We start from the raw sequence: 19,315 nt of genomic DNA, 5'->3' as shown, positions 1-19,315 counted from the left end.
TCCTCCTCTACTCTCTCCTCCTCTTCCTCCTCCTCCTCTCTCCTCTCCTCTCCTCCTCTTCCTCTTCCTCCTCTCTCCTCTCCTCTCTCTCCTCTCCTCTCTCTCTCTCTCCTCTCCTCTCCTCTCCTCTCCTCTCCTCTCTCCTCTCTCCTCTCTCCTCTCCTCTCCTCTCCTCTCCTCTCCTCTCTCCTCTCCTCTCTCCTCCTTCCTCTTCTTCCTCCTCCTCCCCTCCTCTCCTCTCTCACCTCCTCTCTCCTCCTCTTCCTCTCTCACCTCCTCTCTCCTCCTCTTCCTCTCTCTCTCTCTCCTCTCTCCTCTTCCTCCTCTCCTCTCCTCTCCTCTTCTCCTCTCTCTCCTCTCCTCTCTCCTCCTCTCCTCTCTCCTCTCCTCTCCTCTTCCTCCTCTCCTCTCCTCTTCTCCTCCTCTTCCTCCTCTTCTCCTCCTCTTCCTCCTCTCCTCCTCTCCTCCTCTCCTCTTCTCCTCCTCTTCCTCCTCTCCTCTCTCCTCTCCTCCTCTCTCCTCTCTCCTCTCTCCTCCTCTTCCTCCTCCTCCTCTCCTCTCTTCCTATCCTCCTCCTCCTCCTCCTCTCTCCTCTCTTCCTCTTCCTCCTCTCCTCTCTCCTCCTCTTCCTCTTCCTCCTCTCTCCTCTTCCTCCTCCTCCTCTCCTCTCTCCTCTTCCTCCTCTCCTCTCTCCTCTCCTCTTCCTCCTCCTCACGATATCACTGAAGCCCTTCAGCCCGTTGCCATGGTAACCACGTGGTATTTTTAGAGCTGATAATGAAGCAGAACAGAGAGGAGCTCACCACCTCCCTCTTCTCATATTCTTCCTCTTCTTTCTTTTCCTCTTCCTCTTCCTCTTCTTCTTTTTCCTCCTCTTCCTCTTCAACTAACTACAACAGTTACATCCTGCTGTTACTGCAGAGTACTAATACTCTGATGAACAGTCAGTTTTATACTTTAACTACATTTAAATACTTTCTACTGTAACAGAGTACTAGTACAGTGTAGTATTAGTACAGTGTAGTATTAGTACTTCTACTGTAACAGAGTATTAGTACAGTGTAGTATTAGTACAGTGTAGTATTAGTACTTCTACTGTAACAGAGTATTAGTACAGTGTAGTATTAGTACTTCTACTGTAACAGAGTATTAGTACAGTGTAGTATTAGTACAGTGTAGTATTAGTACTTCTACTGTAACAGAGTATTAGTACAGTGTAGTATTGGTACTTCTACTGTAACAGAGTATTAGTACAGTGTAGTATTAGTACAGTGTAGTATTAGTACTTCTACTGTAACAGAGTATTAGTACAGTGTAGTATTAGTACAGTGTAGTATTAGTACTTCTACTGTAACAGAGTATTAGTACAGTGTAGTATTAGTACTTCTACTGTAACATAGTATTAGTACAGTGTAGTATTAGTACAGTGTAGTATTAGTACTTCTACTGTAACAGAGTATTAGTACAGTGTAGTATTAGTACTTCTACTGTAACATAGTATTAGTACAGTGTAGTATTAGTACAGTATAGTATTAGTATTTCTACTGTAACAGAGTATTAGTACAGTGTAGTATTAGTACAGTATAGTATTAGTACTTCTACTGTAACATAGTATTAGTACAGTGTAGTATTAGTACAGTGTAGTATTAGTACTTCTACTGTAACAGAGTATTAGTACAGTGTAGTATTAGTACAGTGTAGTATTAGTATTTTTACTGTAACAGAGTATTAGTACAGTGTAGTATTAGTACTTCTACTGTAACATAGTATTAGTACAGTGTAGTATTAGTACAGTGTAGTATTAGTATTTTTACTGTAACAGAGTATTAGTACAGTGTAGTATTAGTACTTCTACTGTAACAGAGTATTAGTACAGTGTAGTATTAGTACAGTGTAGTATTAGTACTTCTACTGTAACAGAGTATTAGTACAGTGTAGTATTAGTACAGTGTAGTATTAGTATTTCTACTGTAACAGAGTATTAGTACAGTGTAGTATTAGTACAGTATAGTATTAGTACTTCTACTGTAACATAGTATTAGTACAGTGTAGTATTAGTACAGTGTAGTATTAGTACTTCTACTGTAACATAGTATTAGTACAGTGTAGTATTAGTACAGTGTAGTATTAGTACTTCTACTGTAACATAGTATTAGTACAGTGTAGTATTAGTACAGTGTAGTATTAGTATTTCTACTGTAACAGAGTATTAGTACAGTGTAGTATTAGTACAGTGTAGTATTAGTACTTCTACTGTAACAGAGTATTAGTACAGTGTAGTATTAGTACTTCTACTGTAACATAGTATTAGTACAGTGTAGTATTAGTACAGTATAGTATTAGTATTTCTACTGTAACAGAGTATTAGTACAGTGTAGTATTAGTACAGTATAGTATTAGTACTTCTACTGTAACATAGTATTAGTACAGTGTAGTATTAGTACAGTGTAGTATTAGTACTTCTACTGTAACAGAGTATTAGTACAGTGTAGTATTAGTATTTTTACTGTAACAGAGTATTAGTACAGTGTAGTATTAGTACTTCTACTGTAACATAGTATTAGTACAGTGTAGTATTAGTACAGTGTAGTATTAGTATTTTTACTGTAACAGAGTATTAGTACAGTGTAGTATTAGTACTTCTACTGTAACAGAGTATTAGTACAGTGTAGTATTAGTACAGTGTAGTATTAGTACTTCTACTGTAACAGAGTATTAGTACAGTGTAGTATTAGTACAGTGTAGTATTAGTATTTCTACTGTAACAGAGTATTAGTACAGTGTAGTATTAGTACAGTGTAGTATTAGTATTTTTACTGTAACAGAGTATTAGTACAGTGTAGTATTAGTACTTCTACTGTAACAGAGTATTAGTACAGTGTAGTATTAGTACAGTGTAGTATTAGTACTTCTACTGTAACAGAGTATTAGTACAGTGTAGTATTAGTACTTCTACTGTAACAGAGTATTAGTACAGTGTAGTATTAGTATTTCTACTGTAACAGAGTATTAGTACAGTGTAGTATTAGTACAGTGCAGTATTAGTACAGTGTAGTACTAGTATTTTTACTGTAACAGAGTATTAGTACAGTGTAGTATTAGTACTTCTACTGTAACAGAGTATTAGTACAGTGTAGTATTAGTACAGTGTAGTATTAGTACTTCTACTGTAACAGAGTATTAGTACAGTGTAGTATTAGTATTTCTACTGTAACAGAGTATTAGTACAGTGTAGTATTAGTACAGTGTAGTATTAGTACAGTGTAGTATTAGTACAGTGTAGTATTAGTATTTTTACTGTAACAGAGTATTAGTAGTGTAGTATTAGTACTTCTACTGTAACAGAGTATTAGTACAGTGTAGTATTAGTACAGTATAGTATTAGTATTTCTACTGTAACAGAGTATTAGTACAGTGTAGTATTAGTACAGTATAGTATTAGTACTTCTACTGTAACATAGTATTAGTACAGTGTAGTATTAGTACAGTGTAGTATTAGTACTTCTACTGTAACAGAGTATTAGTACAGTGTAGTATTAGTACAGTGTAGTATTAGTATTTTTACTGTAACAGAGTATTAGTACAGTGTAGTATTAGTACTTCTACTGTAACATAGTATTAGTACAGTGTAGTATTAGTACAGTGTAGTATTAGTATTTTTACTGTAACAGAGTATTAGTACAGTGTAGTATTAGTACTTCTACTGTAACAGAGTATTAGTACAGTGTAGTATTAGTACAGTGTAGTATTAGTACTTCTACTGTAACAGAGTATTAATACAGTGTAGTATTAGTACAGTGTAGTATTAGTATTTCTACTGTAACAGAGTATTAGTACAGTGTAGTATTAGTACAGTGTAGTATTAGTATTTTTACTGTAACAGAGTATTAGTACAGTGTAGTATTAGTACAGTGTAGTATTAGTACTTCTACTGTAACAGAGTATTAGTACAGTGTAGTATTAGTACAGTGTAGTATTAGTATTTCTACTGTAACAGAGTATTAGTACAGTGTAGTATTAGTACAGTGTAGTATTAGTATTTTTACTGTAACAGAGTATTAGTACAGTGTAGTATTAGTACTTCTACTGTAACAGAGTATTAGTACAGTGTAGTATTAGTACAGTGTAGTATTAGTATTTCTACTGTAACAGAGTATTAGTACAGTGTAGTATTAGTACAGTGTAGTATTAGTACTTCTACTGTAACAGAGTATTAGTACAGTGTAGTATTAGTACTTCTACTGTAACAGAGTATTAGTACAGTGTAGTATTAGTACAGTGTAGTATTAGTATTTTTACTGTAACAGAGTATTAGTACAGTGTAGTATTAGTACTTCTACTGTAACATAGTATTAGTACAGTGTAGTATTAGTACAGTGTAGTATTAGTACTTCTACTGTAACATAGTATTAGTACAGTGTAGTATTAGTACAGTATAGTATTAGTATTTCTACTGTAACAGAGTATTAGTACAGTGTAGTATTAGTACAGTATAGTATTAGTACTTCTACTGTAACATAGTATTAGTACAGTGTAGTATTAGTACAGTGTAGTATTAGTACTTCTACTGTAACAGAGTATTAGTACAGTGTAGTATTAGTATTTTTACTGTAACAGAGTATTAGTACAGTGTAGTATTAGTACTTCTACTGTAACATAGTATTAGTACAGTGTAGTATTAGTACAGTGTAGTATTAGTATTTTTACTGTAACAGAGTATTAGTACAGTGTAGTATTAGTACTTCTACTGTAACAGAGTATTAGTACAGTGTAGTATTAGTACAGTGTAGTATTAGTACTTCTACTGTAACAGAGTATTAGTACAGTGTAGTATTAGTACAGTGTAGTATTAGTATTTCTACTGTAACAGAGTATTAGTACAGTGTAGTATTAGTACAGTGTAGTATTAGTATTTTTACTGTAACAGAGTATTAGTACAGTGTAGTATTAGTACTTCTACTGTAACAGAGTATTAGTACAGTGTAGTATTAGTACAGTGTAGTATTAGTATTTCTACTGTAACAGAGTATTAGTACAGTGTAGTATTAGTACAGTGTAGTATTAGTACTTCTACTGTAACAGAGTATTAGTACAGTGTAGTATTAGTACTTCTACTGTAACAGAGTATTAGTACAGTGTAGTATTAGTATTTCTACTGTAACAGAGTATTAGTACAGTGTAGTATTAGTACAGTGTAGTACTAGTATTTTTACTGTAACAGAGTATTAGTACAGTGTAGTATTAGTACTTCTACTGTAACAGAGTATTAGTACAGTGTAGTATTAGTACAGTGTAGTATTAGTACTTCTACTGTAACAGAGTATTAGTACAGTGTAGTATTAGTATTTCTACTGTAACAGAGTATTAGTACAGTGTAGTATTAGTACAGTGTAGTATTAGTACAGTGTAGTATTAGTATTTTTACTGTAACAGAGTATTAGTAGTGTAGTATTAGTACTTCTACTGTAACAGAGTATTAGTACAGTGTAGTATTAGTACAGTATAGTATTAGTATTTCTACTGTAACAGAGTATTAGTACAGTGTAGTATTAGTACAGTATAGTATTAGTACTTCTACTGTAACATAGTATTAGTACAGTGTAGTATTAGTACAGTGTAGTATTAGTACTTCTACTGTAACAGAGTATTAGTACAGTGTAGTATTAGTACAGTGTAGTATTAGTATTTTTACTGTAACAGAGTATTAGTACAGTGTAGTATTAGTACTTCTACTGTAACATAGTATTAGTACAGTGTAGTATTAGTACAGTGTAGTATTAGTATTTTTACTGTAACAGAGTATTAGTACAGTGTAGTATTAGTACTTCTACTGTAACAGAGTATTAGTACAGTGTAGTATTAGTACAGTGTAGTATTAGTACTTCTACTGTAACAGAGTATTAGTACAGTGTAGTATTAGTACAGTGTAGTATTAGTATTTCTACTGTAACAGAGTATTAGTACAGTGTAGTATTAGTACAGTGTAGTATTAGTATTTTTACTGTAACAGAGTATTAGTACAGTGTAGTATTAGTACAGTGTAGTATTAGTACTTCTACTGTAACAGAGTATTAGTACAGTGTAGTATTAGTACAGTGTAGTATTAGTATTTCTACTGTAACAGAGTATTAGTACAGTGTAGTATTAGTACAGTGTAGTATTAGTATTTTTACTGTAACAGAGTATTAGTACAGTGTAGTATTAGTACTTCTACTGTAACAGAGTATTAGTACAGTGTAGTATTAGTACAGTGTAGTATTAGTATTTCTACTGTAACAGAGTATTAGTACAGTGTAGTATTAGTACTTCTACTGTAACAGAGTATTAGTACAGTGTAGTATTAGTACTTCTACTGTAACAGAGTATTAGTACAGTGTAGTATTAGTACAGTGTAGTATTAGTATTTTTACTGTAACAGAGTATTAGTACAGTGTAGTATTAGTACTTCTACCGTAACATAGTATTAGTACAGTGTAGTATTAGTACAGTGTAGTATTAGTATTTTTACTGTAACAGAGTATTAGTACAGTGTAGTATTAGTACTTCTACTGTAACAGAGTATTAGTACAGTGTAGTATTAGTACAGTGTAGTATTAGTACTTCTACTGTAACATAGTATTAGTACAGTGTAGTATTAGTACAGTGTAGTATTAGTACTTCTACTGTAACAGAGTATTAGTACAGTGTAGTATTAGTACTTCTACTGTAACATAGTATTAGTACAGTGTAGTATTAGTACAGTGTAGTATTAGTATTTCTACTGTAACAGAGTATTAGTACAGTGTAGTATTAGTACAGTGTAGTATTAGTACTTCTACTGTAACAGAGTATTAGTACAGTGTAGTATTAGTACTTCTACTGTAACATAGTATTAGTACAGTGTAGTATTAGTACAGTATAGTATTAGTACTTCTACTGTAACATAGTATTAGTACAGTGTAGTATTAGTACAGTGTAGTATTAGTACTTCTACTGTAACATAGTATTAGTACAGTGTAGTATTAGTACTTCTACTGTAACAGAGTATTAGTACAGTGTAGTATTAGTACAGTGTAGTATTAGTATTTCTACTGTAACAGAGTATTAGTACAGTGTAGTATTAGTACAGTGTAGTATTAGTACAGTGTAGTATTAGTACAGTGTAGTATTAGTACTTCTACTGTAACAGAGTATTAGTACAGTGTAGTATTAGTATTTCTACTGTAACAGAGTACTAGTACAGTGTAGTATTAGTACAGTGTAGTATTAGTGTTTCTACTGTAACAGAGTATTAGTACAGTGTAGTATTAGTACAGTGTAGTATTAGTACTTCTACTGTAACAGAGTATTAGTACAGTGTAGTATTAGTACTTCTACTGTAACATAGTATTAGTACAGTGTAGTATTAGTACAGTATAGTATTAGTACTTCTACTGTAACATAGTATTAGTACAGTGTAGTATTAGTACAGTGTAGTATTAGTACAGTGTAGTATTAGTACTTCTACTGTAACAGAGTATTAGTACAGTGTAGTATTAGTATTTTTACTGTAACAGAGTATTAGTACAGTGTAGTATTAGTACTTCTACTTTAACAGAGTATTAGTACAGTGTAGTATTAGTACTTCTACTGTAACATAGTATTAGTACAGTGTAGTATTAGTACAGTGTAGTATTAGTACTTCTACTGTAACAGAGTATTAGTACAGTGTAGTATTAGTACTTCTACTGTAACATAGTATTAGTACAGTGTAGTATTAGTACAGTGTAGTATTAGTATTTCTACTGTAACAGAGTATTAGTACAGTGTAGTATTAGTATTTCTACTGTAACAGAGTATTAGTACAGTGTAGTATTAGTACAGTGTAGTATTAGTATTTTTACTGTAACAGAGTATTAGTACAGTGTAGTATTAGTATTTCTACTGTAACAGAGTATTAGTACAGTGTAGTATTAGTACTTCGACTGTAACAGAGTATTAGTACAGTGTAGTATTAGTATTTCTACTGTAACAGAGTATTAGTACAGTGTAGTATTAGTACAGTGTAGTATTAGTATTTTTACTGTAACAGAGTATTAGTACAGTGTAGTATTAGTATTTCTACTGTAACAGAGTATTAGTACAGTGTAGTATTAGTATTTCTACTGTAACAGAGTACTAGTACAGTGTAGTATTAGTACAGTGTAGTATTAGTACTTCTACTGTAACATAGTATTAGTACAGTGTAGTATTAGTACAGTGTAGTATTAGTATTTCTACTGTAACAGAGTATTAGTACAGTGTAGTATTAGTATTTCTACTGTAACAGAGTATTAGTACAGTGTAGTATTAGTACAGTGTAGTATTAGTACTTTTACTGTAACAGAGTATTAGTACAGTGTAGTATTAGTATTTCTACTGTAACAGAGTATTAGTACAGTGTAGTATTAGTACTTCGACTGTAACAGAGTATTAGTACAGTGTAGTATTAGTATTTCTACTGTAACAGAGTATTAGTACAGTGTAGTATTAGTACAGTGTAGTATTAGTATTTTTACTGTAACAGAGTATTAGTACAGTGTAGTATTAGTATTTCTACTGTAACAGAGTATTAGTACAGTGTAGTATTAGTATTTCTACTGTAACAGAGTACTAGTACAGTGTAGTATTAGTACAGTGTAGTATTAGTACTTCTACTGTAACATAGTATTAGTACAGTGTAGTATTAGTACAGTGTAGTATTAGTATTTCTACTGTAACAGAGTATTAGTACAGTGTAGTATTAGTATTTCTACTGTAACAGAGTATTAGTACAGTGTAGTATTAGTACAGTGTAGTATTAGTATTTTTACTGTAACAGAGTATTAGTACAGTGTAGTATTAGTATTTCTACTGTAACAGAGTATTAGTACAGTGTAGTATTAGTACTTCGACTGTAACAGAGTATTAGTACAGTGTAGTATTAGTATTTCTACTGTAACAGAGTATTAGTACAGTGTAGTATTAGTACAGTGTAGTATTAGTATTTTTACTGTAACAGAGTATTAGTACAGTGTAGTATTAGTATTTCTACTGTAACAGAGTATTAGTACAGTGTAGTATTAGTACTTCGACTGTAACAGAGTATTAGTACAGTGTAGTATTAGTATTTCTACTGTAACAGAGTATTAGTACAGTGTAGTATTAGTACAGTGTAGTATTAGTATTTCTACTGTAACAGAGTATTAGTACAGTGTAGTATTAGTACAGTGTAGTATTAGTATTTTTACTGTAACAGAGTATTAGTACAGTGTAGTATTAGTACTTCTACTGTAACAGAGTATTAGTACAGTGTAGTATTAGTACAGTGTAGTATTAGTATTTCTACTGTAACAGAGTATTAGTACAGTGTAGTATTAGTACAGTGTAGTATTAGTACTTCTACTGTAACAGAGTATTAGTACAGTGTAGTATTAGTACTTCTACTGTAACAGAGTATTAGTACAGTGTAGTATTAGTACAGTGTAGTATTAGTATTTTTACTGTAACAGAGTATTAGTACAGTGTAGTATTAGTACTTCTACTGTAACATAGTATTAGTACAGTGTAGTATTAGTACAGTGTAGTATTAGTACTTCTACTGTAACATAGTATTAGTACAGTGTAGTATTAGTACAGTATAGTATTAGTATTTCTACTGTAACAGAGTATTAGTACAGTGTAGTATTAGTACAGTATAGTATTAGTACTTCTACTGTAACATAGTATTAGTACAGTGTAGTATTAGTACAGTGTAGTATTAGTACTTCTACTGTAACAGAGTATTAGTACAGTGTAGTATTAGTATTTTTACTGTAACAGAGTATTAGTACAGTGTAGTATTAGTACTTCTACTGTAACATAGTATTAGTACAGTGTAGTATTAGTACAGTGTAGTATTAGTATTTTTACTGTAACAGAGTATTAGTACAGTGTAGTATTAGTACTTCTACTGTAACAGAGTATTAGTACAGTGTAGTATTAGTACAGTGTAGTATTAGTACTTCTACTGTAACAGAGTATTAGTACAGTGTAGTATTAGTACAGTGTAGTATTAGTATTTCTACTGTAACAGAGTATTAGTACAGTGTAGTATTAGTACAGTGTAGTATTAGTATTTTTACTGTAACAGAGTATTAGTACAGTGTAGTATTAGTACTTCTACTGTAACAGAGTATTAGTACAGTGTAGTATTAGTACAGTGTAGTATTAGTATTTCTACTGTAACAGAGTATTAGTACAGTGTAGTATTAGTACAGTGTAGTATTAGTACTTCTACTGTAACAGAGTATTAGCACAGTGTAGTATTAGTACTTCTACTGTAACAGAGTATTAGTACAGTGTAGTATTAGTATTTCTACTGTAACAGAGTATTAGTACAGTGTAGTATTAGTACAGTGTAGTACTAGTATTTTTACTGTAACAGAGTATTAGTACAGTGTAGTATTAGTACTTCTACTGTAACAGAGTATTAGTACAGTGTAGTATTAGTACTTCTACTGTAACAGAGTATTAGTACAGTGTAGTATTAGTATTTCTACTGTAACAGAGTATTAGTACAGTGTAGTATTAGTACAGTGTAGTATTAGTACAGTGTAGTATTAGTATTTTTACTGTAACAGAGTATTAGTAGTGTAGTATTAGTACTTCTACTGTAACAGAGTATTAGTACAGTGTAGTATTAGTACAGTATAGTATTAGTATTTCTACTGTAACAGAGTATTAGTACAGTGTAGTATTAGTACAGTATAGTATTAGTACTTCTACTGTAACATAGTATTAGTACAGTGTAGTATTAGTACAGTGTAGTATTAGTACTTCTACTGTAACAGAGTATTAGTACAGTGTAGTATTAGTACAGTGTAGTATTAGTATTTTTACTGTAACAGAGTATTAGTACAGTGTAGTATTAGTACTTCTACTGTAACATAGTATTAGTACAGTGTAGTATTAGTACAGTGTAGTATTAGTATTTTTACTGTAACAGAGTATTAGTACAGTGTAGTATTAGTACTTCTACTGTAACAGAGTATTAGTACAGTGTAGTATTAGTACAGTGTAGTATTAGTACTTCTACTGTAACAGAGTATTAGTACAGTGTAGTATTAGTACAGTGTAGTATTAGTATTTCTACTGTAACAGAGTATTAGTACAGTGTAGTATTAGTACAGTGTAGTATTAGTATTTTTACTGTAACAGAGTATTAGTACAGTGTAGTATTAGTACAGTGTAGTATTAGTACTTCTACTGTAACAGAGTATTAGTACAGTGTAGTATTAGTACAGTGTAGTATTAGTATTTCTACTGTAACAGAGTATTAGTACAGTGTAGTATTAGTACTTCTACTGTAACAGAGTATTAGTACAGTGTAGTATTAGTACTTCTACTGTAACAGAGTATTAGTACAGTGTAGTATTAGTACAGTGTAGTATTAGTATTTTTACTGTAACAGAGTATTAGTACAGTGTAGTATTAGTACTTCTACCGTAACATAGTATTAGTACAGTGTAGTATTAGTACAGTGTAGTATTAGTATTTTTACTGTAACAGAGTATTAGTACAGTGTAGTATTAGTACTTCTACTGTAACAGAGTATTAGTACAGTGTAGTATTAGTACAGTGTAGTATTAGTACTTCTACTGTAACATAGTATTAGTACAGTGTAGTATTAGTACAGTGTAGTATTAGTACTTCTACTGTAACAGAGTATTAGTACAGTGTAGTATTAGTACTTCTACTGTAACATAGTATTAGTACAGTGTAGTATTAGTACAGTGTAGTATTAGTATTTCTACTGTAACAGAGTATTAGTACAGTGTAGTATTAGTACAGTGTAGTATTAGTACTTCTACTGTAACAGAGTATTAGTACAGTGTAGTATTAGTACTTCTACTGTAACATAGTATTAGTACAGTGTAGTATTAGTACAGTATAGTATTAGTACTTCTACTGTAACATAGTATTAGTACAGTGTAGTATTAGTACAGTGTAGTATTAGTACTTCTACTGTAACATAGTATTAGTACAGTGTAGTATTAGTACTTCTACTGTAACAGAGTATTAGTACAGTGTAGTATTAGTACAGTGTAGTATTAGTATTTCTACTGTAACAGAGTATTAGTACAGTGTAGTATTAGTACAGTGTAGTATTAGTACAGTGTAGTATTAGTACAGTGTAGTATTAGTACTTCTACTGTAACAGAGTATTAGTACAGTGTAGTATTAGTATTTCTACTGTAACAGAGTACTAGTACAGTGTAGTATTAGTACAGTGTAGTATTAGTGTTTCTACTGTAACAGAGTATTAGTACAGTGTAGTATTAGTACAGTGTAGTATTAGTACTTCTACTGTAACAGAGTATTAGTACAGTGTAGTATTAGTACTTCTACTGTAACATAGTATTAGTACAGTGTAGTATTAGTACAGTATAGTATTAGTACTTCTACTGTAACATAGTATTAGTACAGTGTAGTATTAGTACAGTGTAGTATTAGTACAGTGTAGTATTAGTACTTCTACTGTAACAGAGTATTAGTACAGTGTAGTATTAGTATTTTTACTGTAACAGAGTATTAGTACAGTGTAGTATTAGTACTTCTACTTTAACAGAGTATTAGTACAGTGTAGTATTAGTACTTCTACTGTAACATAGTATTAGTACAGTGTAGTATTAGTACAGTGTAGTATTAGTACTTCTACTGTAACAGAGTATTAGTACAGTGTAGTATTAGTACTTCTACTGTAACATAGTATTAGTACAGTGTAGTATTAGTACAGTGTAGTATTAGTATTTCTACTGTAACAGAGTATTAGTACAGTGTAGTATTAGTATTTCTACTGTAACAGAGTATTAGTACAGTGTAGTATTAGTACAGTGTAGTATTAGTATTTTTACTGTAACAGAGTATTAGTACAGTGTAGTATTAGTATTTCTACTGTAACAGAGTATTAGTACAGCGTAGTATTAGTACTTCGACTGTAACAGAGTATTAGTACAGTGTAGTATTAGTATTTCTACTGTAACAGAGTATTAGTACAGTGTAGTATTAGTACAGTGTAGTATTAGTATTTTTACTGTAACAGAGTATTAGTACAGTGTAGTATTAGTATTTCTACTGTAACAGAGTATTAGTACAGTGTAGTATTAGTATTTCTACTGTAACAGAGTACTAGTACAGTGTAGTATTAGTACAGTGTAGTATTAGTACTTCTACTGTAACATAGTATTAGTACAGTGTAGTATTAGTACAGTGTAGTATTAGTATTTCTACTGTAACAGAGTATTAGTACAGTGTAGTATTAGTATTTCTACTGTAACAGAGTATTAGTACAGTGTAGTATTAGTACAGTGTAGTATTAGTACTTTTACTGTAACAGAGTATTAGTACAGTGTAGTATTAGTATTTCTACTGTAACAGAGTATTAGTACAGTGTAGTATTAGTACTTCGACTGTAACAGAGTATTAGTACAGTGTAGTATTAGTATTTCTACTGTAACAGAGTATTAGTACAGTGTAGTATTAGTACAGTGTAGTATTAGTATTTTTACTGTAACAGAGTATTAGTACAGTGTAGTATTAGTATTTCTACTGTAACAGAGTATTAGTACAGTGTAGTATTAGTATTTCTACTGTAACAGAGTACTAGTACAGTGTAGTATTAGTACAGTGTAGTATTAGTACTTCTACTGTAACATAGTATTAGTACAGTGTAGTATTAGTACAGTGTAGTATTAGTATTTCTACTGTAACAGAGTATTAGTACAGTGTAGTATTAGTATTTCTACTGTAACAGAGTATTAGTACAGTGTAGTATTAGTACAGTGTAGTATTAGTATTTTTACTGTAACAGAGTATTAGTACAGTGTAGTATTAGTATTTCTACTGTAACAGAGTATTAGTACAGTGTAGTATTAGTACTTCGACTGTAACAGAGTATTAGTACAGTGTAGTATTAGTATTTCTACTGTAACAGAGTATTAGTACAGTGTAGTATTAGTACAGTGTAGTATTAGTATTTTTACTGTAACAGAGTATTAGTACAGTGTAGTATTAGTATTTCTACTGTAACAGAGTATTAGTACAGTGTAGTATTAGTACTTCGACTGTAACAGAGTATTAGTACAGTGTAGTATTAGTATTTCTACTGTAACAGAGTATTAGTACAGTGTAGTATTAGTACAGTGTAGTATTAGTATTTTTACTGTAACAGAGTATTAGTACAGTGTAGTATTAGTATTTCTACTGTAACAGAGTATTAGTACAGTGTAGTATTAGTACAGTGTAGTATTAGTATTTTTACTGTAACAGAGTATTAGTACAGTGTAGTATTAGTATTTTTACTGTAACAGAGTATTAGTACAGTGTAGTATTAGTACAGTGTAGTATTAGTATTTTTACTGTAACAGAGTATTAGTACAGTGTAGTATTAGTATTTCTACTGTAACAGAGTATTAGTACAGTGTAGTATTAGTATTTCTACTGTAACAGAGTACTAGTACAGTGTAGTATTAGTACAGTGTAGTATTAGTAGTATTAGTAGTAGTGGTGTAATAAGTGATATCGTCATCCAGCTGCTCATTATAGTGGAATAAACCCCGACAGGACGTCCAGTAGAAAGTCAGAGGTCAGAGGTCAGAGGTCATTACTGATGTCCTTTAGTTGTTCTGATTCTGGTCCTTTAAATCATCCGACCCCTCAGTCCGGTCTAGTGTCCCCTCAGACCGGTCTAGTGACCCCTCGTGGGGTCCCGACCCTCAGGTTGGATCCACTGATTCAGTCATCAGACTTCTGACTTTTAGCATCAGTTATGTTTCTGTTTTTAATCTTCAGAGACCAGCTGAGGTTCACCTGAACTACACACAACTCCAGGACCTCCCGGGACCTCCGGGACCTCAGGGACCACCGGGACCTCCGGGACCATGTCTTCATCTCAGAACAGATCTGAGCTGAAGCGTTTGTGTTTGTGGTTCCACCGCTGGTCCTCCTCCCCCCCTTCAACCTCCCTTCTTCCTGTCCCGGTCAGCCGTGGCGTCCCCCCCCTTCCGCCGCCGTCCCCCCTCCACCGTGTCCTCCTGCTGGTGGTCCTGGTTCTCTGCAGTCTGCTGCTGTGGAACTACCACTGTCTGTTCATCTCCCACATCTGCACCCCCCCACCGGAGGACCACGGGGGAGGGGGGGTCATCACCCTGTGGCGCCGGCGCTGACAGCGGCACCGCTCACACCTGAAACCAGTTCAGACCGGTTCAGTCCTACAGGAACTGGTTCAGTCCTGAAGGAACCGGTCTGAACTGGTTCAGTCCTGAAGGAACCGATCTGAACCGGTTCAGTCCTGGTTCAGTCCTAAAGGAACCGGTCTGAACCGGTTCAGTCCTGGTTCAGTCCTAAAGGAACCGGTCTGAACCGGTTCAGTCTCAAAGGAACCGATCTGAACCGGTCTGAACCGGTTCCTGACCCGGGTCTGAACCGGTTCAGTCCTGAAGGATCCGGTCTGAACCGGTTCAGTCCTGAAGGATCCGGTCCTATAGAGATGTTTTAGTCTGAGTGAGTTCATGTAGTGCGTCTATAAATATAAATATGAATTAGTAATAATCATTTAATGACATCATGAATATGCAAAATAATCAATATGTAAATAACAGTTGAATAAAGGAATGAGTGTTTGTGATGACGTCATCATGAAGCTTCGTCATCACGAAGCTTCATGATGACGTCATCACGAAGCTTCATGATGACGTCATCACGAAGCTTCATGATGACGTCATCACGAAGCTTCATGATGACGTCATCACGAAGCTTCATGATGACGTCATCATGAAGCTTCATGATGACGAAGCTTCATGATGACGTCATCATGAAGCTTCATGATGACGTCATCATGAAGCTTCATGATGACGTCATCATGAAGCTTCATGATGACGTCATCATGAAGCTTCAGTTCACATGTTTTCATCTTTTTTACATTCTATTCACAAACATCAGAGACACGTTTATGAAACTAGACCGAAAGAAAGTCTAGACAGGTCTATAGAGGGTCAGGTGTAGACAGGTCTATAGAGGGTCAGGTCTAGACAGGTCTATAGAGGGTCAGGTCTAGACAGGTCTATAGAGGGTCAGGTGTAGACCGGTCTGTAGAGGGTCAGGTGTAGACAGGTCTGTAGAGGGTCAGGTGTAGACAGGTCTATAGAGGGTCAGGTCTAGACAGGTCTATAGAGGGTCAGGTCTAGACAGGTCTATAGAGGGTCAGGTCTAGACAGGTCTATAGAGGGTCAGGTCTAGACAGGTCTATAGAGGGTCAGGTCTATAGAGGGTCAGGTCTAGACCGGTCTGTAGAGGGTCAGGTCTAGACAGGTCTATAGAGGGTCAGGTCTAGACAGGTCTATAGAGGGTCAGGTCTAGACCGGTCTATAGAGGGTCAGGTGTAGACCAGTCTATAGAGGGTCAGGTGTAGACCGGTCTATAGAGGGTCAGGTGTAGACCGGTCTATAGAGGGTCAGGTGTAGACCGGTCTGTAGAGGGTCAGGTGTAGACCAGTCTATAGAGGGTCAGGTGTAGACCGGTCTGTAGAGGGTCAGGTGTAGACAGGTCTATAGAGGGTCAGGTGTAGACAGGTCTATAGAGGGTCAGGTGTAGACCGGTCTATAGAGGGTCAGGTGTAGACCGGTCTGTAGAGGGTCAGGTGTAGACCAGTCTATAGAGGGTCAGGTGTAGACCGGTCTATAGAGGGTCAGGTGTAGACCGGTCTGTAGAGGGTCAGGTGTAGACAGGTCTATAGAGGGTCAGGTCTAGACAGGTCTATAGAGGGTCAGGTGTAGACAGGTCTATAGAGGGTCAGGTGTAGACAGGTCTATAGAGGGTCAGGTCTAGACAGGTCTATAGAGGGTCAGGTGTAGACCGGTCTATAGAGGGTCAGGTGTAGACCGGTCTGTAGAGGGTCAGGTGTAGACAGGTCTATAGAGGGTCAGGTGTAGACAGGTCTATAGAGGGTCAGGTGTAGACAGGTCTATAGAGGGTCAGGTGTAGACAGGTCTATAGAGGGTCAGGTGTAGACCGGTCTATAGAGGGTCAGGTGTAGACCGGTCTATAGAGGGTCAGGTGTAGACCGGTCTATAGAGGGTCAGGTGTAGACAGGTCTATAGAGGGTCAGGTGTAGACCGGTCTATAGAGGGTCAGGTGTAGACCGGTCTATAGAGGGTCAGGTGTAGACCGGTCTATAGAGGGTCAGGTGTAGACAGGTCTATAGAGGGTCAGGTGTAGACCGGTCTATAGAGGGTCAGGTGTAGACCGGTCTCAGGTCTCAGCAGTAACAGACTGACAGCAGCTGGTTGTTAAAGAGGAGCTGAGAGCATCAGATAACTCGGTATGCAGAGCGGAGCACAACACCAGCAGACTCTAACCCTCCATTACTGCTCTATTCCTGTCTCTGTCTCTGTCTCTGTCTCTGTCTCTGTGTCCGTCTCTATTCCTGTCTCCGTCTCTGTTTCTGTCTCTGTCTCTGTGTCCGTCTCTATTCCTGTCTCCGTCTCCGTCTCTGTTTCTGTCTCTGTCTCTGTTTCTGTCTCTGTCTCTGTTTCTGTCTCTGTCTCTGTGTCCGTCTCTATTCCTGTCTCCGTCTCTGTTTCTGTCTCTGTCTCTGTGTCCGTCTCTATTCCTGTCTCCGTCTCTGTTTCTGTCTCTGTCTCTGTCTCTGTGTCCGTCTCTATTCCTGTCTCCGTCTCTGTCTCCGTCTCTGTCTCTGTCTCCGTCTCTATCTCTGTCTCTGTCTCCGTCTCTGTCTCTGTCTCTGTTTCTGTCTCTGTCTCTGTCTCTGTGTCTGTCTCTATTCCTGTCTCCGTCTCCGTCTCCGTCTCCGTCTCCGTCTCCGTCTCCGTCTCTATCTCTGTCTCTGTCTCTGTCTCTGTCTCCGTTTCTGTTTCTGTCTCTATCTCTGTCTCTGTCTCTGTCTCTGTCTCTGTCTCTGTTTCTGTCTCTGTCTCTGTCTCTGTCTCTGTCTCTGTGTCCGTCTCTATTCCTGTCTCCGTCTCCGTCTCTATCTCCATCTCCGTCTCTATCTCTGTCTCTGTCTCCGTCTCTGTTTCTGTCTCTGTCTCTGTCTCTGTGTCCGTCTCTATTCCTGTCTCTATCTCTGTCTCTGTCTCTGTCTCTGTCTCTGTCTCTGTCTCTTTCTCCGTCTCCGTCTCTGTTTCTGTCTCTGTCTCTGTCTCTGTCTCTGTCTCCGTCTCTGTCTCTGTGTCCGTCTCTATTCCTGTCTCCGTCTCTGTCTCCGTCTCCGTCTCCATCTCTGTCTCTGTCTCTGTCTCCGTCTCTGTTTCTGTCTCTGTCTCTATCTCTGTCTCTGTCTCTGTCTCTGTCTCTGTCTCTGTCTCTGTCTCTGTCTCTGTGTCCGTCTCTATTCCTGTCTCCGTCTCCGTCTCTATCTCCGTCTCCGTCTCTATCTCTATCTCTGTCTCTGTCTCTATCTCTGTCTCTGTCTCTGTCTCTGTCTCTGTCTCCGTCTCTGTTTCTGTCTCTGTCTCTGTCTCTGTCTCTGTCTCCGTCTCCGTTTCTTTCTCTGTCTCTATCTCTGTCTCTGTCTCTGTCTCTGTTTCTGTCTCTGTCTCTGTCTCTGTCTCTGTGTCCGTCTCTATTCCTGTCTCCGTCTCTGTCTCCGTCTCCGTCTCCGTCTCTATCTCTGTCTCTGTCTCTGTCTCTGTCTCTGTCTCCGTTTCTGTTTCTGTCTCTGTCTCTATCTCTGTCTCTGTCTCTGTCTCTGTCTCTGTCTCTGTCTCTGTTTCTGTCTCTGTCTCTGTCTCTGTCTCTGTCTCTGTGTCCGTCTCTATTCCTGTCTCCGTCTCCGTCTCTATCTCCGTCTCCGTCTCTATCTCTGTCTCTGTCTCCGTCTCTGTTTCTGTCTCTGTCTCTGTGTCCGTCTCTATTCCTGTCTCCGTCTCTGTCTCTGTCTCTGTCTCTGTCTCCGTCTCCGTCTCCGTCTCTATCTCTATCTCTGTCTCTGTCTCTGTCTCTGTCTCTGTCTCTTTCTCCGTCTCCGTCTCTGTTTCTGTCTCTGTCTCTGTCTCTGTCTCTGTCTCCGTCTCTGTCTCTGTGTCCGTCTCTATTCCTGTCTCCGTCTCTGTCTCCGTCTCCGTCTCCGTCTCTATCTCTGTCTCTGTCTCTGTCTCCGTCTCTGTTTCTGTCTCTGTCTCTATCTCTGTCTCTGTCTCTGTCTCTGTCTGTTTCTGTCTCTGTCTCTGTCTCTGTCTCCGTCTCTGTTTCTGTCTCTGTCTCTATCTCTGTCTCTGTCTCTGTCTCTGTCTGTTTCTGTCTCTGTCTCTGTGTCCGTCTCTATTCCTGTCTCCGTCTC

The 19,315-nt window shown here is 36.3% G+C and overlaps 1 long non-coding RNA gene across 1 annotated transcript in view; it reads left to right on the top strand.

Moving 5' to 3' along the window:
- LOC141770234 (uncharacterized) overlaps positions 1-15,651 on the top strand; it is a 17,258-nt gene extending 1,607 nt beyond the window's left edge. The window contains exons 2-3 of the long non-coding RNA XR_012594472.1: positions 14,809-15,310; positions 15,451-15,651. This is a non-coding gene — a long non-coding RNA (uncharacterized LOC141770234). The remainder of the gene's footprint in view (positions 1-14,808; positions 15,311-15,450) is intronic.
- The last annotated feature ends 3,664 nt before the right edge of the window (positions 15,652-19,315 follow it).

Source organism: Sebastes fasciatus, chromosome 6 (assembly GCF_043250625.1).
Source record: "Sebastes fasciatus isolate fSebFas1 chromosome 6, fSebFas1.pri, whole genome shotgun sequence".
Lineage (NCBI taxonomy): Eukaryota > Metazoa > Chordata > Actinopteri > Perciformes > Sebastidae > Sebastes > Sebastes fasciatus.
The sequence above is the reverse complement of the archived record's forward strand: the minus strand, read 5'-3'. Positions and strand labels throughout refer to the sequence as shown.